Source organism: Tamandua tetradactyla, chromosome 19 (genome assembly GCF_023851605.1).
Source record: "Tamandua tetradactyla isolate mTamTet1 chromosome 19, mTamTet1.pri, whole genome shotgun sequence".
NCBI lineage: Eukaryota > Metazoa > Chordata > Mammalia > Pilosa > Myrmecophagidae > Tamandua > Tamandua tetradactyla.
Genome location: NC_135345.1, coordinates 70,788,862 through 70,806,008, shown reverse-complemented (window position 1 = coordinate 70,806,008; position 17,147 = coordinate 70,788,862). Strand labels below are relative to the sequence as shown.

General features: G+C 35.3%; 1 protein-coding gene across 3 annotated transcripts in view; it reads left to right on the top strand.

Annotated features, from left to right (window-relative positions):
* The window catches only part of LOC143663308 (sulfotransferase 1 family member D1), a 49,269-nt gene that overhangs the window by 11,037 nt on the left and 21,085 nt on the right, over window positions 1–17,147 (top strand). The window contains exon 1 of one of the 3 annotated variants that reach the window (XM_077137037.1): window positions 1,895–2,044. The exons of 1 other annotated variant lie outside the window; for it this stretch is intronic. The gene's annotated coding sequence lies outside the window, so the exon portion shown is untranslated. Of the gene's footprint in view, window positions 1–1,894; window positions 2,045–3,354; window positions 3,575–17,147 lie in introns of those variants that run through there. One more of the 3 variants, XM_077137035.1, reaches the window with a different exon arrangement.

Genomic DNA, 17,147 nt, shown 5'->3' with positions numbered 1-17,147 from the left:
ATAATCTAGCCAGAGCTTGCTTGGCCAAACAACTGGAAACCATAACCTGGCCAAGCTAACACATAAATTTAACCATCACAACCAGTTATCTTTTTTTTTTTCCACATCAGAGCTTAAAACTTTGATAGTTAGGTTCAGGTGTCAACTTGACCAGGTGATGACGCCCCATTGTTCTGTTGCGGTGGACTTAAATAATCAGTATGTGAAATTCATTATGGCTGATTGAATTTGTGGTTGGCTAAGGGGAGTGACTTCCACAATGGGTAATTAGATGGAAGCTTAAAAGAGAGAGGTCAGAAGAGAGCTCTGCAGCTCAGCCTACCTCATCTCAGCATTCAGAGGTCAGACCCAAATGTTTGGAGATGCAGAAAGGAATCACCCCTTGGAGAGCCATTTAAACCCAGAAGCTGGGAGGGAAGTCCTGCAGATGTCCACCATGTGCCTTCCTATGTGACAGAAAAAGCCAGAGGAATGAAAGCTGCCTTTCCTCTAAATAACTATACATTTATAACTAAAGAAATCCCCTTATTAAAAGCCAATCCATCTCTGGTGTGTTGCATTCTGGCAGCTTTAGCAAACTAAAACACCATGTTTCTTTGATATGGCAGGAAATACAAAATGGGATTTAAGAAACTAGAAATAAAGTCTGCTTTACTCTCCTAGCTCTAAGATACTCATGGTTCTCAAATTATACAAGGTTGTTCAATACATGCTGAAAGTATCTAGGGACTGGGCAGCTTAAGGCTCTTATGAAAGGAGGTAGATCATCCTGCTAACGCTTTTGGGATAGAGTAGCATGAATGAGTATATCTGTAGAAGTGGAGTCATCAGGAGTGATGGTCACAGACTCTTAAAGGTTGAGGAATTTCCTACAGTGTTATTTATCATAAACAAAGTAAAAGATGTCAAGCGATAGATAATTTGACTGCATAAAGGAGTAATATTCCTAGCTTCACATCATAGCCCATGATTTAATCTTGTTCCTTGTTTTTTATTGATGAAATTTGACAACTGACCTTCAACTAGGATTGTTTGTAAGATATATCATGTAGGAAAATAATATGGCCTCATTTATTATATTCCTAGGAATACAAAAAAACAAAATAATAGACACGTATAATCAGGTCATTTATTCCTATGATAAGCTACTGAAGGTTATGTACAAAAATGTAAGGTAGTATTTGCTTTGCTTTTGAGTTCTTATAAATGTAGGGTTAGAATATCCTGAGCAATTTTCTAACAATAAAGGAGTGTTCTTTTAAGCTGTCCATTACTTTCCTATTTTTGCAGTTATGACTTGTTAAACATACAGTTTGGTAATAAAAGAATGTTAATTTTTCTTAGAAATACATAATGTTGGAAGTGAAACAAATGAAATACCATTTCGTACATATTCTTTTCCAATGAGGAACATATTGTTTAAAAATATGAGATAAATAGGATCGTACTGCTGGTTTGTAGGAGAGATGGACTCAAATGCTTCTCTTTAGGCTCCCAATTGTGGCACATAAAAGTACCTCACAAATACTGCATTCTTCATCTTTAAAATATTTTAGCTTTTACATTTATAAAGCAGAGTAATAAATTTTTCCTGTGTATATCAAGGATCTGTTGAATATCAAAATATCATTTTCTGTGAAAATAATATTTTGCTTGTATCTGCTTAACATTCACTTTTTATGGTTGAGACACATAACCCTTAGGCACAAAATTTCATTATTTTAACTTACGAATGAGCATAAGAGTCAGTAGTTTTGTTCAGGTAAACATCGACTGTTATCAGCATTCAGAAGATTAAACTGTATCCAAGGTCCTCTAATTACCCTCCAGAGAAAGTTATATTTCAAGGGACCTTTTCAGAAAAGTAAACAAAAGAGGCCTGAGGGAAGCAATCATCTTCTTCCACCATTTCCTGAGCTTTTACCAACTCAATTTCTCTCACTTAGTAAGTTATAAGCCACTCAAGGGTACTGTCCTTTAAATTATTTTTTGGCTCTGATTTGTAATCTGAGGATATTCATTTCAAGATCTCAGGAGTTTAAAGGTAAGTTAAATTGGACTGCATTTCCTCCATGAGTACTTTAGTCGTTTGTTTTGAAGGAGTCATAATGCTAATATAGAATATTGACATTATATGAAACATCTGACTCAGATATAAGAGACATTAAGAGACATTCATTACCATTGATAAAATACTTTTCTATATGATCTATAATAATCAAAGGTGACAAGACTATAGTTATTTAAGGAATAGCAGAAGGTTCAAAGAACTGAATATAAATTCAAAAATAAATTCATTATACACTTAGCACACATGTAATAAAATTAAAAATGACAATTTATCCTTTCAAAAATGGCTCAAAATAAAATTTTAAATCATATATAATCAGGTAAAATGTGACTATTGACTGAAGACAAATATTATTAAAACAAATTAAGTTAGATTCATGTTTTTTAAAAGAGTCACTGCATTTTCTTTTAATATATTAAGTTCCCATATATTTGTAAAGCACTTTAGTATGTGAAACGTTGAGCAAAGAGGAATCCTATATTTCTCTCATCAAATTCATGGCTAAAATAAAATCATACCACCTGCATTGTACCTTGTCACCCACAGCACCATAATTTGGCACTTTTCTTAGGTCACATTTTATTATGATTTATTTTCTCATTTTTATATTTAGAAGGGAGTATAGAGTAGTGATTAAGATTACAGCCCCTGTAGTAAAATCAACTGGGTTCAAAATCCAATCTTGTCACTTAGTGGCAATTTGACCTGGGGCAAGTTACTTAAGTTTCTCGGTGCTAATTTTTTCCTTGGTAAAATGAAAATAATAGGATTTATAAGATTTTTTATGAGGATTAAATGACATATTACATCCAAAGCACTGAAAGCAAAAGATCTAATGATTTTAAATAATCACTTAGAATATAAACTCCTCATTTGTTGGGTCTATGACTTACTGATAGTTCCCAGTATGTTCAAAAGCTCTAGTTTGATGACCCAAATCATAATGTGAGGATAAAATAATTCAATCCATGTTTGCTCCACTCAGTACATGGGGAAGCTTCATTATATTTCAATGTACGTTTATTAACTTCAATGAAATATATGCTTTGGAACTGCAAAGTCAAATTTATGTCCCAATATTGGGACAATGATGAAAACAGACATTGGAAACAGATAATAATGCAGCATGTGATACTTTGGAGGTGTTAGGTGCACCAGAAAAGGCCACGTTCTTTTAATCCATTCTTGTGGGTGTAGACCTGTTGTGGGCGGGACCTTTTGGTTAGGTTGTTTAATCAAGATATGACCCACCAGTTTAAGGTTATAATCCTTTACTGGATTCCTTAATGAGACAGCAAAAGGCAGACACACCAACAGAGAGAGTTCAGAGAGAGAAACACCCCAGAAATGCTAGGAAAGGACACGCAGAATCTCAGAGAGGAGGCCCCTGGAACCAGGAACTGAAAACAGGGCAACCAAGAGAGAAGGACCAACAAATCCCAGCCATGTGTCTTCCCATGTGACAGAGAAGTCCCAGATACCAGCAGCCTTTCTTCAAAGAAGGTATCTTCTTGTTAATGCCTTAATTTGGACATTTTAATGGCCTTTGAGTTGTAACTTGTAAACTAATAAATACCCTTTGTTAAAAACCAGGCTATTTATGGTATTTTGCATTCCTGCAGCTTTAGCCAACCAAAATACAGTGCACTATGTAAAATAATAGCAGTATATTCAAGCTACAGAAATAGGGAAGAAAAAAATAACACTAATTTGTCTGCGACAGAAAGTTTTTCCAGAGGTTGTGATATTTTGAACAGGATTTTGAAGAATGAATAAGAGTTTTCCAGGTAGACAAGAGAAGTAAGGAGTATTAACTCAAAGACAAAGAGGCATGCAAGTTCAACAGCTTGATATAAGGGAGGGACACTATATCTTTATTGCTCTATTGCTGGAGGCTAAAGTTTGAAGTAGAAAGGAATGTAGTTAGAAAGGGATGATTAGGTCAGTTTAAATGTAAAAGCCGCATTAAAGATTTTAAATTTTATCCTTAGATTGATTATAGGAGTGTAATTAGGTTTTTGAGAAATCAAAGTGAGGGTTGGTGGGTGGAATGGAGGAACTGAGTTTGGAGACAAGGGTAATAATTTTAAGACCAACGCCAATATATGGGGTGGATGACAAAAAGAACCAGATATTTTCTGAGTAATAATAATGGTATTAACAGAAGCTAACATCTACTAAACATGCTGTTCTATCAACATAGACATTGTACCCATCAGCTTATTTCTCTATCACAACAGCCCTAGGTAATAATAGTATCATTATCTCCATTTCATAATTGGGAAATGGAGACTTAGACTGGTTTGTGATTTGTTCAAGGTTACATTGGCAGTAAATTTCAGAGTCCACATTTCTATTCTGAATCTAAAAACTCTGGACTCTTAACCATTAAGCTAGCTCATGAAGAGAAGCTGGTGTTTCCAAGGATACCTCGAAGATGAAAAAAAAAAACAATTAGATTTGTGAGTCAGTTGGAGGTAGAAGAGTCACGGAGAAAGCAGACTCTAAAATGAATTTCAGATTTCTGATTTGAGTGATGGTGTGAATGTGGTGTCAATGAAGAGCAAAGTTAGTAGCGTATGTGATTACTGAATCAGAGATGTCTGCTATCTGGAGGAAGATGGGCAACTGCAGTTGAATATATAGGTCTGGGGCTCAGAACAAAGAAGAAAACTGAAGATAATTCTACATTTGAGAGGGATCAGCTTATAGTCAGTATGATTCATTTACTCCTTGCTGAACATATCTCATACTTTTTTCTTTGCATTTGTTCATGCATTGCACACTCTGTTATGAATATTCATAGTGACTAGGCTTGTTTAAAATTCTACCACTCCTTTGTGCCTGATCTTAATGCGACCATTTTTCTCTAGGCCTCTCCTGATATGCCTTCCTTCTCTGAATCTTTTTCACAATGTTATGTCATTTTATGAGACATGTATTCAGGCAGCTTTGTAACAGTATTTTACTTTCAAGAATTGCACATTTGTTAAGATCAAAGCTTATAAAAAGAAGCAATATTTGTGTATATGTTAATACATAGCATATGATGAGTACTTTAATAACTATTGACTGTGATACAAGTAAAATATATTTTAAAGCTTGAAATAAAGTACTGGTTTATCTCATAAGCACAATGCAATACTTAATTGCAGTGAAAATATATTGTGATAAAATTTCTTGAAAAATTGCCTGATACGTTTGAGTATATTTCTTTTGTTAGGCTTAGGATTTTCAGTGTCATAATTTGGATCATATCCTGATTCACATATTAACCAGCCCATAACTTAGTATCTAAACACCCAAAAATTCATAGAGGGGGTGCCAGGATAGCTCAGTGCTAGAGTTCTTGCCTGCCATGTTGGAGACCTGGGTTCGATTCCCAGTCCATGTGCTTCCCCCAAAAAACAAAACAAACATGCAAAGCAAACAAAACACAACCAAAAATTCCACAAATGGTGCTGCAATAACAGGATACTCACATGGAAAAATAATGAAATGTGACCCTGCCATACAGCATGCAAAAAAAAATTCATAGAAAAATCAAATTGGAAGATTCTCAGACATAAATATTTTTCTCCTCGCATTTTACTTTACCAAAGGGATGAAGTGAAATGCTTAGGAGCTCATAAGAAAATTATGTTCAGTAAGAAGGGAAAATATGGCTCTCCAGGCAAATGAACTCAAGCCAGTTTCAATGCTATAGGAAAGAAAGTCTTTTACTACTATAACTTTGAGATGATGTCAACCAGTGGAGATACATATTGTGTTGCTTAGAGAGAATATGTGTATTTGAGATACTTGAAAGTACAAGAGGGCTATGTTTCCATTCAGAAGAGCATATCTCATTTTGGAAAATTGCATTTCTGTTTCTCAGAATTTAATATACTATAAATCATCAGATATACATGTTAAAGCTTAGAGAGGATGGTTTTATGTTGCTGATGGAGAGATTTTTAGTGAGACTTGTAATCAAGTTAAGACTTAAGCAATATGTACACCACTCAGGATGATTCATTCAATTACATTTCAGAATTAATAAAGTATCTAATATGGGCAACCACTCTTTTTTTCATTCTGAGGTTTTCCTACCCTTTCGAAATTTAGTTTCATGGAAGAGGCAAACTTGCATGCAGCAAATTAATATATTTTCTGACAAATTCTTAGATTCCTAGGATTACTGCAATAAAGTACCACAAGCATAGTGCCTTAAGACAACAGAAATTTATTGCCTCACAGCTCTGGAGGCAAAAAATCAAAATCAAGGTGTTGGCAGAGCCATGATCCCTTCAAAGTCTGCAGGGAAGAGTCTGTTCCATGTCTATTCTGCTGCAGGCACACTACGGTACTCTCCATCACAGCAGTCACAGGGCATGTTCCTTTGTATCTGTTTTTTTATCAATGTCCAAATTTTCTCTTCCATAAGAGCACCAGTCATACTGGATTAAGGGTTGATTCTACTCTAGTAGTTGACTAATTCCATTATTAATGACCCTATTTCCAAATAAGGTCACATCTTGAAGTACTGGGAGCAGTATATCAACATATATTTTGGGGGATACGAATGAATACATAACGAATTTTATAATAAAAGTATGTATAGGGTGGTATGACAGTGGCTCAGTGGCAGAATTCTTGCCTGCCATGCCGGAGACCTGGGTACATTCTCAATGCCTGTCCATGCAAAAAAACAAACAAACAAACAAAAACACACACACACACACACGCACGCACACACACACACACATATATATATATATATGCATAAGATACTATGATAGCACAAGTAGAGAGGGACTAAATAATAAAAACATACTCTACCTAAAATTTAGGCCTAAACTTTGACCAGAACATGTATTGAATCTTAACAGAACTTTTCCTTATCTTTTATTTATCATTCTTGTATATTATTTCCCTTAATATTACTTTTGGGACCACAAAACTTAGATTTTTGCCCCACTATTAAATATATGATAAAGCAATTAATCTCAGACACTTAACTTCCCAAAAAAAATTCACAGAGGCATTATTTAATTTGTTTAAATCTATGTGACTTATTAGGACAGAGAAAAGGATCCTTATTAAAATATAATTTCCTCAAAGACACTAAAATAGTGAACAGCCATAGATCTTTAGCATGTGTGCATTTATACGTCTGCTTTCCTTTTTGCTAGAGATGTTGTAGGTTGCAGAACAAGCATGTAATTGCTCTGTAACAATCGTTCAACAATCACACAATACAGGATTCCCATATACCACCCTATCATTAGCACCTTACATTGGTGTGGAACATATGTTACATTAAGGAAAGCGCATTTTTATAATTGTCCTATAACTGCAGTTATAGGATCTTTGGAAATTTTTTATTCTATTCATATATACAACCTAAAATTTCCCTTTTAACCACATACAGTTATATAATTCAGTGCTATTAATTATGCTCACAATGTTGTGCTACCATCACCACCATCCATTACCAAACTCTCCATCATCCCAAATAGAAACACTATACGTTTTATAGCTTTTGCTATTCCCTTTCCCACACCGTCTCCTGGTAACCTGTAGTCTGGATTCTGACTCTTATGAGCTAATTTATTCTAATTATTTCATATCAGTGATATCATACAGTATTTGTTCTTTTGTGTCTGGCTTATTTCATTCAATATGATGTCTTCAAGGTTCATAAAAGTTCTTGAATGTATCAGAACTTAATTTCTTTAAAGACATATAGGTCTTTGATTCATTTTAAGATGACTTTTGTATATATCTATTTTACTAGCACCATTTGATGAATAGACTATTCTTTCCCAAATGTATGGTGGTCTTTGACTTTTTGTCAAAAATCAGTTGGCCATAAATGTGAGTGTTGATTTCTGAGCTCTCAGTTCTATTCCAGTAGTCTGTCTGTCCTTGTAACGGTAACATGCTGTCTTCATTACTGTGACTTTGTAATAAATTTCAAGATCTGTAACCATGAGCCTCCCAGTTGTTCATGTGTTTCAAGATGGCGTTAGCTATTCCAGACCCCCTTACCCATCCGTACACACTTGATAATTGACTTTTCCATTCCTTTGAGAGGGTTGTTGGAATTTTGGTTAGAATTAATTGCTTTGGAAGGAATTAACATTTTAACAATATTTAGTCTTCCACGCTATGAACATGGATTTTTCTTTCATTTGTTTCATCTTCTTCATTTTGTTTTAGAAAAGTTTTATAGTTTTCTGTGTACAAGTCTTTTCCATCCTTGGTTAGATATGCTTCTAGATAGTTGATTCTTCTATTGTACAATGTATTTATATCTTTGAATTTAAGGTGAATCTCTTGTAGATGGCATATATTTGGGTAATGTTTCTTTAATTATTCTGCCAATCACTGCCTTTGACTGGAGTGTTTAATCCATTTGCATTTAAAGTCATTACAGGACTTTCTTATGTCATTTGTCTATTTAGCCTTTGTAATTCTTACACCTCAATTCTTCCATTAATGAATACTTCCATATTTATTTGATTTTTTTTGTATTGTACACTTCTCATTTCTATCTGGATATATTTTTCATATATTTTCCTTGTTATTACCATGAAGTTAAAATTTAACATCCTATGTGGCCTCATTCTCTCTAAGCCCAACTCTGTAAGTAAAATCATTGCTTTCCCCACTACATGGGACATGACATCCAGAGGTGCAGATTCCCCTGGCGATGTGGGAGATGACTCTCAGGGATGAGTCCAGCCCTGGCACTGTGGGATCAACAATTCCACCCTGACCAAAAGGGGAAAAAGAAGACTAATGAAAAAAGTTATAGGTGACTGAAAGAGTTCAAATAGAGTCTAGAGGATACTCTGGAGGTCACTCTTGCACAAGTTATAGTTAGACATTGCTACCTATCATAACCTGCCAAACCCCAACCAAAACCATTCCAGCTAATCCTAAAGAACACCTAAGGCAATATGTAAGAGTCTACAATGTTACATGCACTAGTGTAACTTTCCAGAAACTACAACCTCCAGATGGGTTCCTGCGCCAGGCAAGTCCTGAAACCTAGAGGGCCCAGCCTCTCCAGAACATCAGCTCGTTCCATCTCCCCACCCCATATTATTGTCAGTCCCTTCCAACATGAAAAAGTTAAAATGGCCATAGCCCAAATACCGCTTAAGAGAGGGCTAGAAAGATCAAAGTTGATGGTGGAGTCATAAAGAGAAACTAGGCTTTAACAAACAAATACGATTGCTGAATTAGTAAATTGATATTTCCTTTAATATCCAGTATCTTAGAGCAGCTAGAAATGAAAAACCTAAAATTGTGGAATTATAACCCATACCAAACTCTGAAATCTGTTCTACAACTAATTATTATGTGCTTAGAAATATCTATTTTTTGTATTATTTATCACAAAAAAGATAAGAAAAATTGATTGTGATGATAAAAAAAATATTTATTCCTTCTAGCCTCCTATATTCTGAAGCAGTTAGAAAGAAAAATCTGAGAGGGTGGTATGATAGCCCATGACTCTGGGATCTGTCCTGTTACTACTTGTTGAAGAGTGCTTTGAAAACTATTGCTTTTTTCCTTCTTTCCTTTGAATATATATTATATTATACAATAAAAAAAAGTTTAAAAAGTTTAACATCCTAAATATATAACTGTCATCTGGCTTGATACCAGCTTGACTTCAGTTGCCTCACATATGCATTTCCTATACACTTCCATCACTCCACCATTTTTTGTACTTATCATTTATATCTTTGTATATTGCATGTCCAAGACTTTAGATTTATCATTACTTTTCATGAAATTGTATTTTAGCTCTTGTAGTCAGTAAGAAGTAGAGTTACATACCAATCAATATGATACAATAACACTGGCAATAATAATTACCTAAACGATTACCTTTACACAAGTTTTTATTTCTTTATTTCTTTTGAACCACTGTCTACTGTCCTTTCTTTTCAATCTGAAGAGCCCCCTTGTTCTTGTAGGGCAGGGATAATGATGATGGTCTCCCTCTGTTTTTATTTATTTGGAAATGTCTTAATCTCTCCCTCATTTTTGAAAGAAAGTTTAGCTGGATATAAGATTATTGGTTTGTATTTATTTTCTTTCAGCACTTTAAATGTTTTAACCCACTGCCTTCTTCTTTCCATGGTTTCTGATGAGAATTGGCACTGAATCTAATTGGGACTCTCTTGTGCATGACACTTGGCTTTTCTCTTGCAGCTCTCAGAACTTTCTTCTTGTCCTTTACATTTGACAATTTGATCAATATGTGATGGGATGGATTTTTCTTCATGTTTAGCCTGTTTGGTATTCTCTTTATTTCTTGAATGAGCATATTCATGTCTTTTACTGGGTATTGGAAGTGTTTGGTCACTATATCTTTAAATGTTATTCCTACCCTTTCTCTCTTTTTGTTCCTTCTGGGACTTCCATAATATGTATCTTGGTATGCTCGATGGTATGTTGGAGGCTATTTTGCTTTTTATAATTCCGTTTCTTTCTGCTCCTCAACTTGACTCATTTCAAGTGTCTTGTCTTTAAGTTCACTGTTTCTTTCTTCTGCCAGGTCTAATCCATTGTTATAATTCCTCCTGGGGATTTTTTATTTCAGTTATTGTGGTCTTCAATTCCAGTAGTTCAGTTTGGTTACTTTACTATTTCTATCTCTTTATTGAGATTCTCATATTGTTCATTCATTGTTTTCCTTACATCCTTTGGTTCTTTCTCTGTATTTCCTTCAACTTTTGAGCATATTGAAGATCATTTTGAAAATATTTGTCTGATATATCCATGGTCTGGTCTTCTTCACTACTGTTTTCTAGATTTTAATCCACTTCCTTTTAATAGGCCATCATTTCCTATTCCTTTGTTTGTCATAAAATTTTTGGTTTTCAGGTGCTAAGTCTTGGATTTATTCCCTGGGAAGAATTTTACTGATTGGTAAGGACAGAAGTTTGATGGCTGTGAGTTTCATAATGAGTGGAGAAGATGAAGTGAATATGGTAAAGGTACAGACTACATGTAGATAGTACAAATGAAAAGGGATGCAAGATCTGTTTGTCTGTGTGTATTTTATTTGTTTTAGCTTTTGTTGCATGAGCAGAAGCAGCTATAAACTGAGGGAGAAAAAAAATAAAAGAAATGATCAAAAGAACATGATGGTATTCCACAAAGTTGATTATCCAAGCTCAGAGAGGTCAAGAAGACCCTGGCCTCAGAACTGTGGGTTTCTGATTAGCCTCAATTGATTCTGAAGCAATCAGGTTTGTTTTGGAAAGATACAGGATTAGAATAATTTTTATCTTTGTAATAATTACTCAGAGAAGTGGGAAAAAAGATAGTAAAATGATTTGGGGACATTTCTAAGTTCTTAGATGAGATAAGAGACTACTCATGCAGTATCACTAATCTTTCTAGTTGAGTAGAACTCTAACACTCATGAAGCTTAGAACATCAATTTTAACATTGGTCCAGTGTTTATATTTTTTACCCAGGAGGAAAGTGAAGTAAGATTGAAATAAATAAATAGAATATTTTATTTGAACAAATTTAGGTTACCAGCTAGTTGGCAAAGAAAAGAAGCTATAATAGGCTAATATTTGGGGAAAAAATTGAAGCTTTAAAGGAGTTGTTAGGAATGAGTGCATCATAAGTAGAAAAAAATGGCAATCAGAGAGTAGTATATTGGTACTTAAGATTTCAGATGTGGGTTAATTTTATGTTGGGTAACCCCAGTTTGCCAAGGATAGTCCCAGAATAATTATTTATAGCTACCCTTGTCACAGTCAAAGCCATGCTCTTTGGACAATTCTATACATCTCCCTCATTCCAGGAAACTACAAGATTTAGGGGATTTGGTGGCTGAAGGGGAATACAGGTAAAAACTTAAGTTTAAAAGGGTAAAAAACTGTGAGGCAAAGATTTTGTATGAGTGTTTCACTTAGATATTAAAGTCATTGGGGTGATAGCAAGTATTGATATAAAGATATAGACTGTGTGCTAAATGTCAACGTCTTAAGTGAATGAGTGAGTATTTCTGTAGGTAGATCTCAGAAATTAGGAAGAATAAAGGGAGAAATAAACATTTAATAAACATCAGAAGGGAATGTGCTTAAACGAAGATGCAGGAATAATGGCTTGGAAGTAATGGAGACCAGGCAAATGGCATTTCCCTCCCAACCGCAAGAAAGGAAACTATATATTGAGGAAAACTAGTATATTTTCTAGAAGACCATAAGGTGGTGCCTTCATAGTTGACCTATGGGTTTCAACTGAAGCAAGAAGTTGAAGAGGATTAAATGATGGGAGAAGCACAGAGCATTATGAGAGCATAACAAAGACTTGGCTGGTGGAAAGGGGAGGCTGACATATAATTATTTACTGTGAATTATAGGGATGTATGGCATAAATGGAATTGGGTAACTTCAAATATCCCAAATTTAACCCAAATCTTTATGACCTCATAAGTGTTTGAAGCATCTAACCACGATCTTTCTGAGCTTTAAAGAGGTAGTCATTATGAGTGTTCCCCCAAGTTGCAGAAAATTCCCTGCCTGCAAAGTGCTATCTCCTGGTGGACAAACAGGAGTGACCCCACATTTCTGTCCCTGTCACATTCAGGTGACACTTTCAATCCAAAATTAATAAATGAAATAACTTAATGAATTTAAGGAAATGTATTTCTTGAAAAGGATATAAAATAATGAAATAGAGCTTCAGGAAAATTAATCCTGCAGCAGCATGTAGATGTTTTGTGAAGTAGATAAACTTCATGAAAATCATTCCCAACTATCACTCATGTATTGGCCCTTTATTATCAATCCTTATTATTCTTGCCCTTACCATTTACCCCAACTCTTTTCACCCTACCCCTGACAATGATTTATTTTCATCCATGATACTTATTTCCATATAACATAATATCTCTTTACAATTTGTTTTGAACTCCATCATTAGAATGTAAGCTCCGTAAGAATAGTCATTTTGCCTGAAATTTTCCCTGTACTGGTCAGGATATGATGAGTTATACTACGTTAAAAATTAAACGCCTAGCTCTTGATGACTTAACAAGGGCTATTCTTCATTCTGTCACAATCTGAATAGGAGTGGGTAGCTTACCTCAGTCTTGTAGCTAAGCATCTAACCACAGACTCCCAGGGCCCTGTGCTAGTTTGAAAGGAAGTATGTCCCCTAGAAAAGCCATGTTTTAATCAACATCTCATTTCATAAAGGTAGAATAATCCTTATTCAATACTGTATGCTTGAAACTGTAATCAGGTCATCTCCCTAGATGATGTGATTTAATCAAGAGTGGTTGTTAAACTGGATTAGATGATGACATGTCTCCACCCATTTGGATGGGTCTTGATAAATTTCTGGAGTCCTATAAAAGAGGAAACATTTTGGAGAGTAAGAGATTCAAAGAGAGCAGAGAATGCTGCAGCACCATGAAGCAGAGAGTCCATCAGCCAGCGCTTTGGAGATGAAGAAGGAAAACACCTCCTGGGGAGCTTCATGAAACAGGAAGCCAGGAGAGAAAGCAAGCAGATGATGCCATGCTCACCATGTGCCCTTCCAGCCAGGAGAGAAAACATGACTGTGTTCGCCATGTGCCTTCTCACTTGAGAGAGAAGCCCTGAACTTCATCGGCTTTCTTGAACCAAGGTTATCTTTCCCTGGATGCCTTTGATTGGACATATCTATATATGTGTTTATGTAGATATATAGATATATATACCCTTAGAACTGTAAATTAGAATCTTATTAAATTCCCCTTTTTAAAAGTCATTCTGTTCCTGGAGTATTGCATTCTGGCAGCTAGCAAACTAGAACAGGCTCTAAGACAGGGGAAGGGAGGACTGAAAGACCAAGGAAATATTTTACATCAATCAAATTCCATCAGCCAGAATTGTCACGATTCCAATCTAACTGCAAGGTAGACAGAAAAATACATCTTCTATGTGTCCAGGAAAAGGAAAAGGTTTTGTGAACTCACAACATTTTCTCTTTCCCAGTCCCCTTCTCTATTATCAGTGACTAGAATATGTAGTACCCAGCAGTAAATAGCAAATGTTTATTGATCTTTTAAAAATATTTTGTTGTAAAAACTTAACATATAAACATACAAACATTCTTGACATACAAATGTTCCATACAGCGTGTACAATCAATGGCTTACAATATCATCACATAGTTGTGTATTCATTACTGTGATCATTTTTTTGAATATTTGTATCACTCCAGCAAAAGAAAGAAAAACGTAAAAAGAAAAAACTCGTACATACCACACCCCTTACCTCTCCCTCTCATTGATCATGAGTATTTCAATCTACTTATTTTAACCTTTGTTCCCCCTACTATTTGTTTATTTTTTACTAATACGTCCATACCTTAGGTAAAAGGAGAATCAGACACAAGATTTTTACAATCACAGTCACACTGTAGAAGTATATTATTATGCAGTCTTCAAGAATGAGGGCTACTGGAACACAGTTCAACAGTTTCAGGTACCTACCTCTAGCTACTCCAATACAGCAAAGACTAAAAAAAGGGTATCTATATAATGTGTAAAAATGACCTCCAGGATAACCTCTCAACTCTGTTTGAAATCTCTCAACCACTGATGCTTTATTTTGTCTCATTTCTCTTTTTCCCCTTTGTGGTTGAGAAGGTTTTCTCAACCCCTTGATGCTGGATCTCGGCTCATCCTGGGATTTCTGTCTTACGTTGCCAAGGAGATTTACACCCCAGGAGTCATGTCTCACATGGTGGGGGAAGAACAGTGAGTTCACTTGCCAAGTTGGCTTAGAGAGAGAGGGGCCACATCTGAGCAACAAAAGAGGTTCTCTGGGGGTGACTCATTGACCTAATTTTAAGTAGGCTTAGCCTGTTTTTTGCAGGGATAAATTTCATAGGGGCAATTGAGGGCTTGGCCTATTGATTTGGTTGTCCCCACTGCTTACAAGAATATCAGAAAATCTTCAAATGGGTTGAATATTTCCCACTTTCTCCCCATTCTCCCAAAAGAAGTTGCAAATACTTCTTTATTCACTGTCCAAATCACTCTGGGATTTATTGGGACATCACATTAATGTGGACTAACCAACAAAATTCCATGCCCTATTCAAGATTCCATGTACTTATGGTGGCAATTATACTGGCCATACAAGTTAAATTAGGAAATGTAATACCCAAAATATAAATTTTGCACCAAATAAACATCTCTCCCCTTGGTCTCCATAGATGTTGAAGTTTTAAAATATATATGACACATTCTTTTGTCCAATCTTCTGGTCTACCTTAGTCTGATCCAGATCAGCCTCATTCATATCTCTACTTGATGTCTGGTCACTTTTTCAACTTTTTAAACAGTTCCTGTATGGGGTACTGCTGACTTTTGTCACTTCAGAGCTCTAATGCTGAGTCTCAGGTGTCACATAAATACCCGGAGTTTCTGGGAAAGACCATTCTATATGCAAACAACTCAATATCTAAGAATTTAGAATTAACAGTTACATCTCCTGAATATATATATGACTACTGTAACAGCTTACAGTCTAGGACCCTTCACAGTATGCCCCAACCTGATAATCCATGCTCTCAACTTTAGTGCACTGAATTTTTATGTTATAGTTAGTTCATGTAATTGAGATATGAGAATATTTGTCTTTTTGTTCCTGACATTTCATTCAACATGCAGCTCTTAAGTTTCATTCATCTAGTTGAATGCCTCACAACTTCATTTGTTCTTGTGGTCACTCAGTAGTCCATTGTATGTATACACCATAGTTACCCCTTAACATTCCTCAGCTGTATCCTTAGGTAACCTCCTTTCATTATGAACCATGTACACTGCACCAGCGACACCAGTGTACAAATGTCCATTCATGTTCCCACACTCACCTCCTCCAGGTATATGCTGAGCAACCAGGTTTCAGGATCATATGGCAAACCCACCCCTAGCCGCCTGTGGAACCAACCCACTGTCCTCCAAAGGGCTGCACCTCTCATTTCCCTACCTACAGTGAATAAGTACATCTCTTTCTTCACATTTTCTCTAGCACATGTTTCTCTCTGTTCATTTTTAAATAGTTATATTCACACATCATATAATCCAGCCTAACTGTGTAGATATGCCTTTGCCACCATACTATATCTGAAGACATTTCTTTTTCTTCCACAAAGAATCCATACTCTATTCCCAATCCCTCTGCCTGTTGACATTTAGTTTTGGGATAATGCTTTTGTTACATTCTTATTTTGAAGAAATAATTACATATTATTATTATTATTATTATTGTTATTTTGAATGGGCAGGCTCCGGGAATCAAACCTGGGTTTCTGGCGCAGCAGGCGAGAATTCTGCCACTGAGCCACTGGTGCACCACCCCATATTATTTTGAAAGAAAAAATCCTGTTAATAGTTTTTAAACTTTACATTCCTTATTATTTCTTTTCATATACAGATATCCATGAAATTTGACAAACATTAACAGAAATTGTTGTAATACCAATATCATTGGATCATAACACAATGTTGCCTAAAATTTAAATTTAAGATACAGCAAACACAAAAATAAACAATATTATTTGTTGATATTGAAACTTTATGGCATTTACAAGTCCCAAGAATTTTGTTAAAAACGAAAGAAAAGTAATATCTTTAATTATATACTCCTCCCCAATGATACTAGGGGATATCCCAGAACCAGCTACATATGACCATGCTTTCATATTAAGACAGAACTACTGTTGAAGCTGTGCATAATTGCTGGTCAGTGAATGCTTCCTGGACTGGTGGAGACTAATCAGAAATCCAGTATAACCTGCATACATTTAATTAACCACTTAATTACTCAGCTATAACCTTGAATTCTCTAGTAATTTAGAACATAATTTGCAAAGTATTTATTTACTTGTCCTCTCTTTCTTTACTCCAGACACAGGCCTTTATTTTCTTTCCCATAGAGAATCTTTGCTATTCTATGGCTGGAAAGTTTTCTTCTCCAAATTAATTCTTACTCTTGCTTCAGATATTGGTTCATTCTTCAGAGGAGATATTTGTAAGTAAACTGCAAATTCT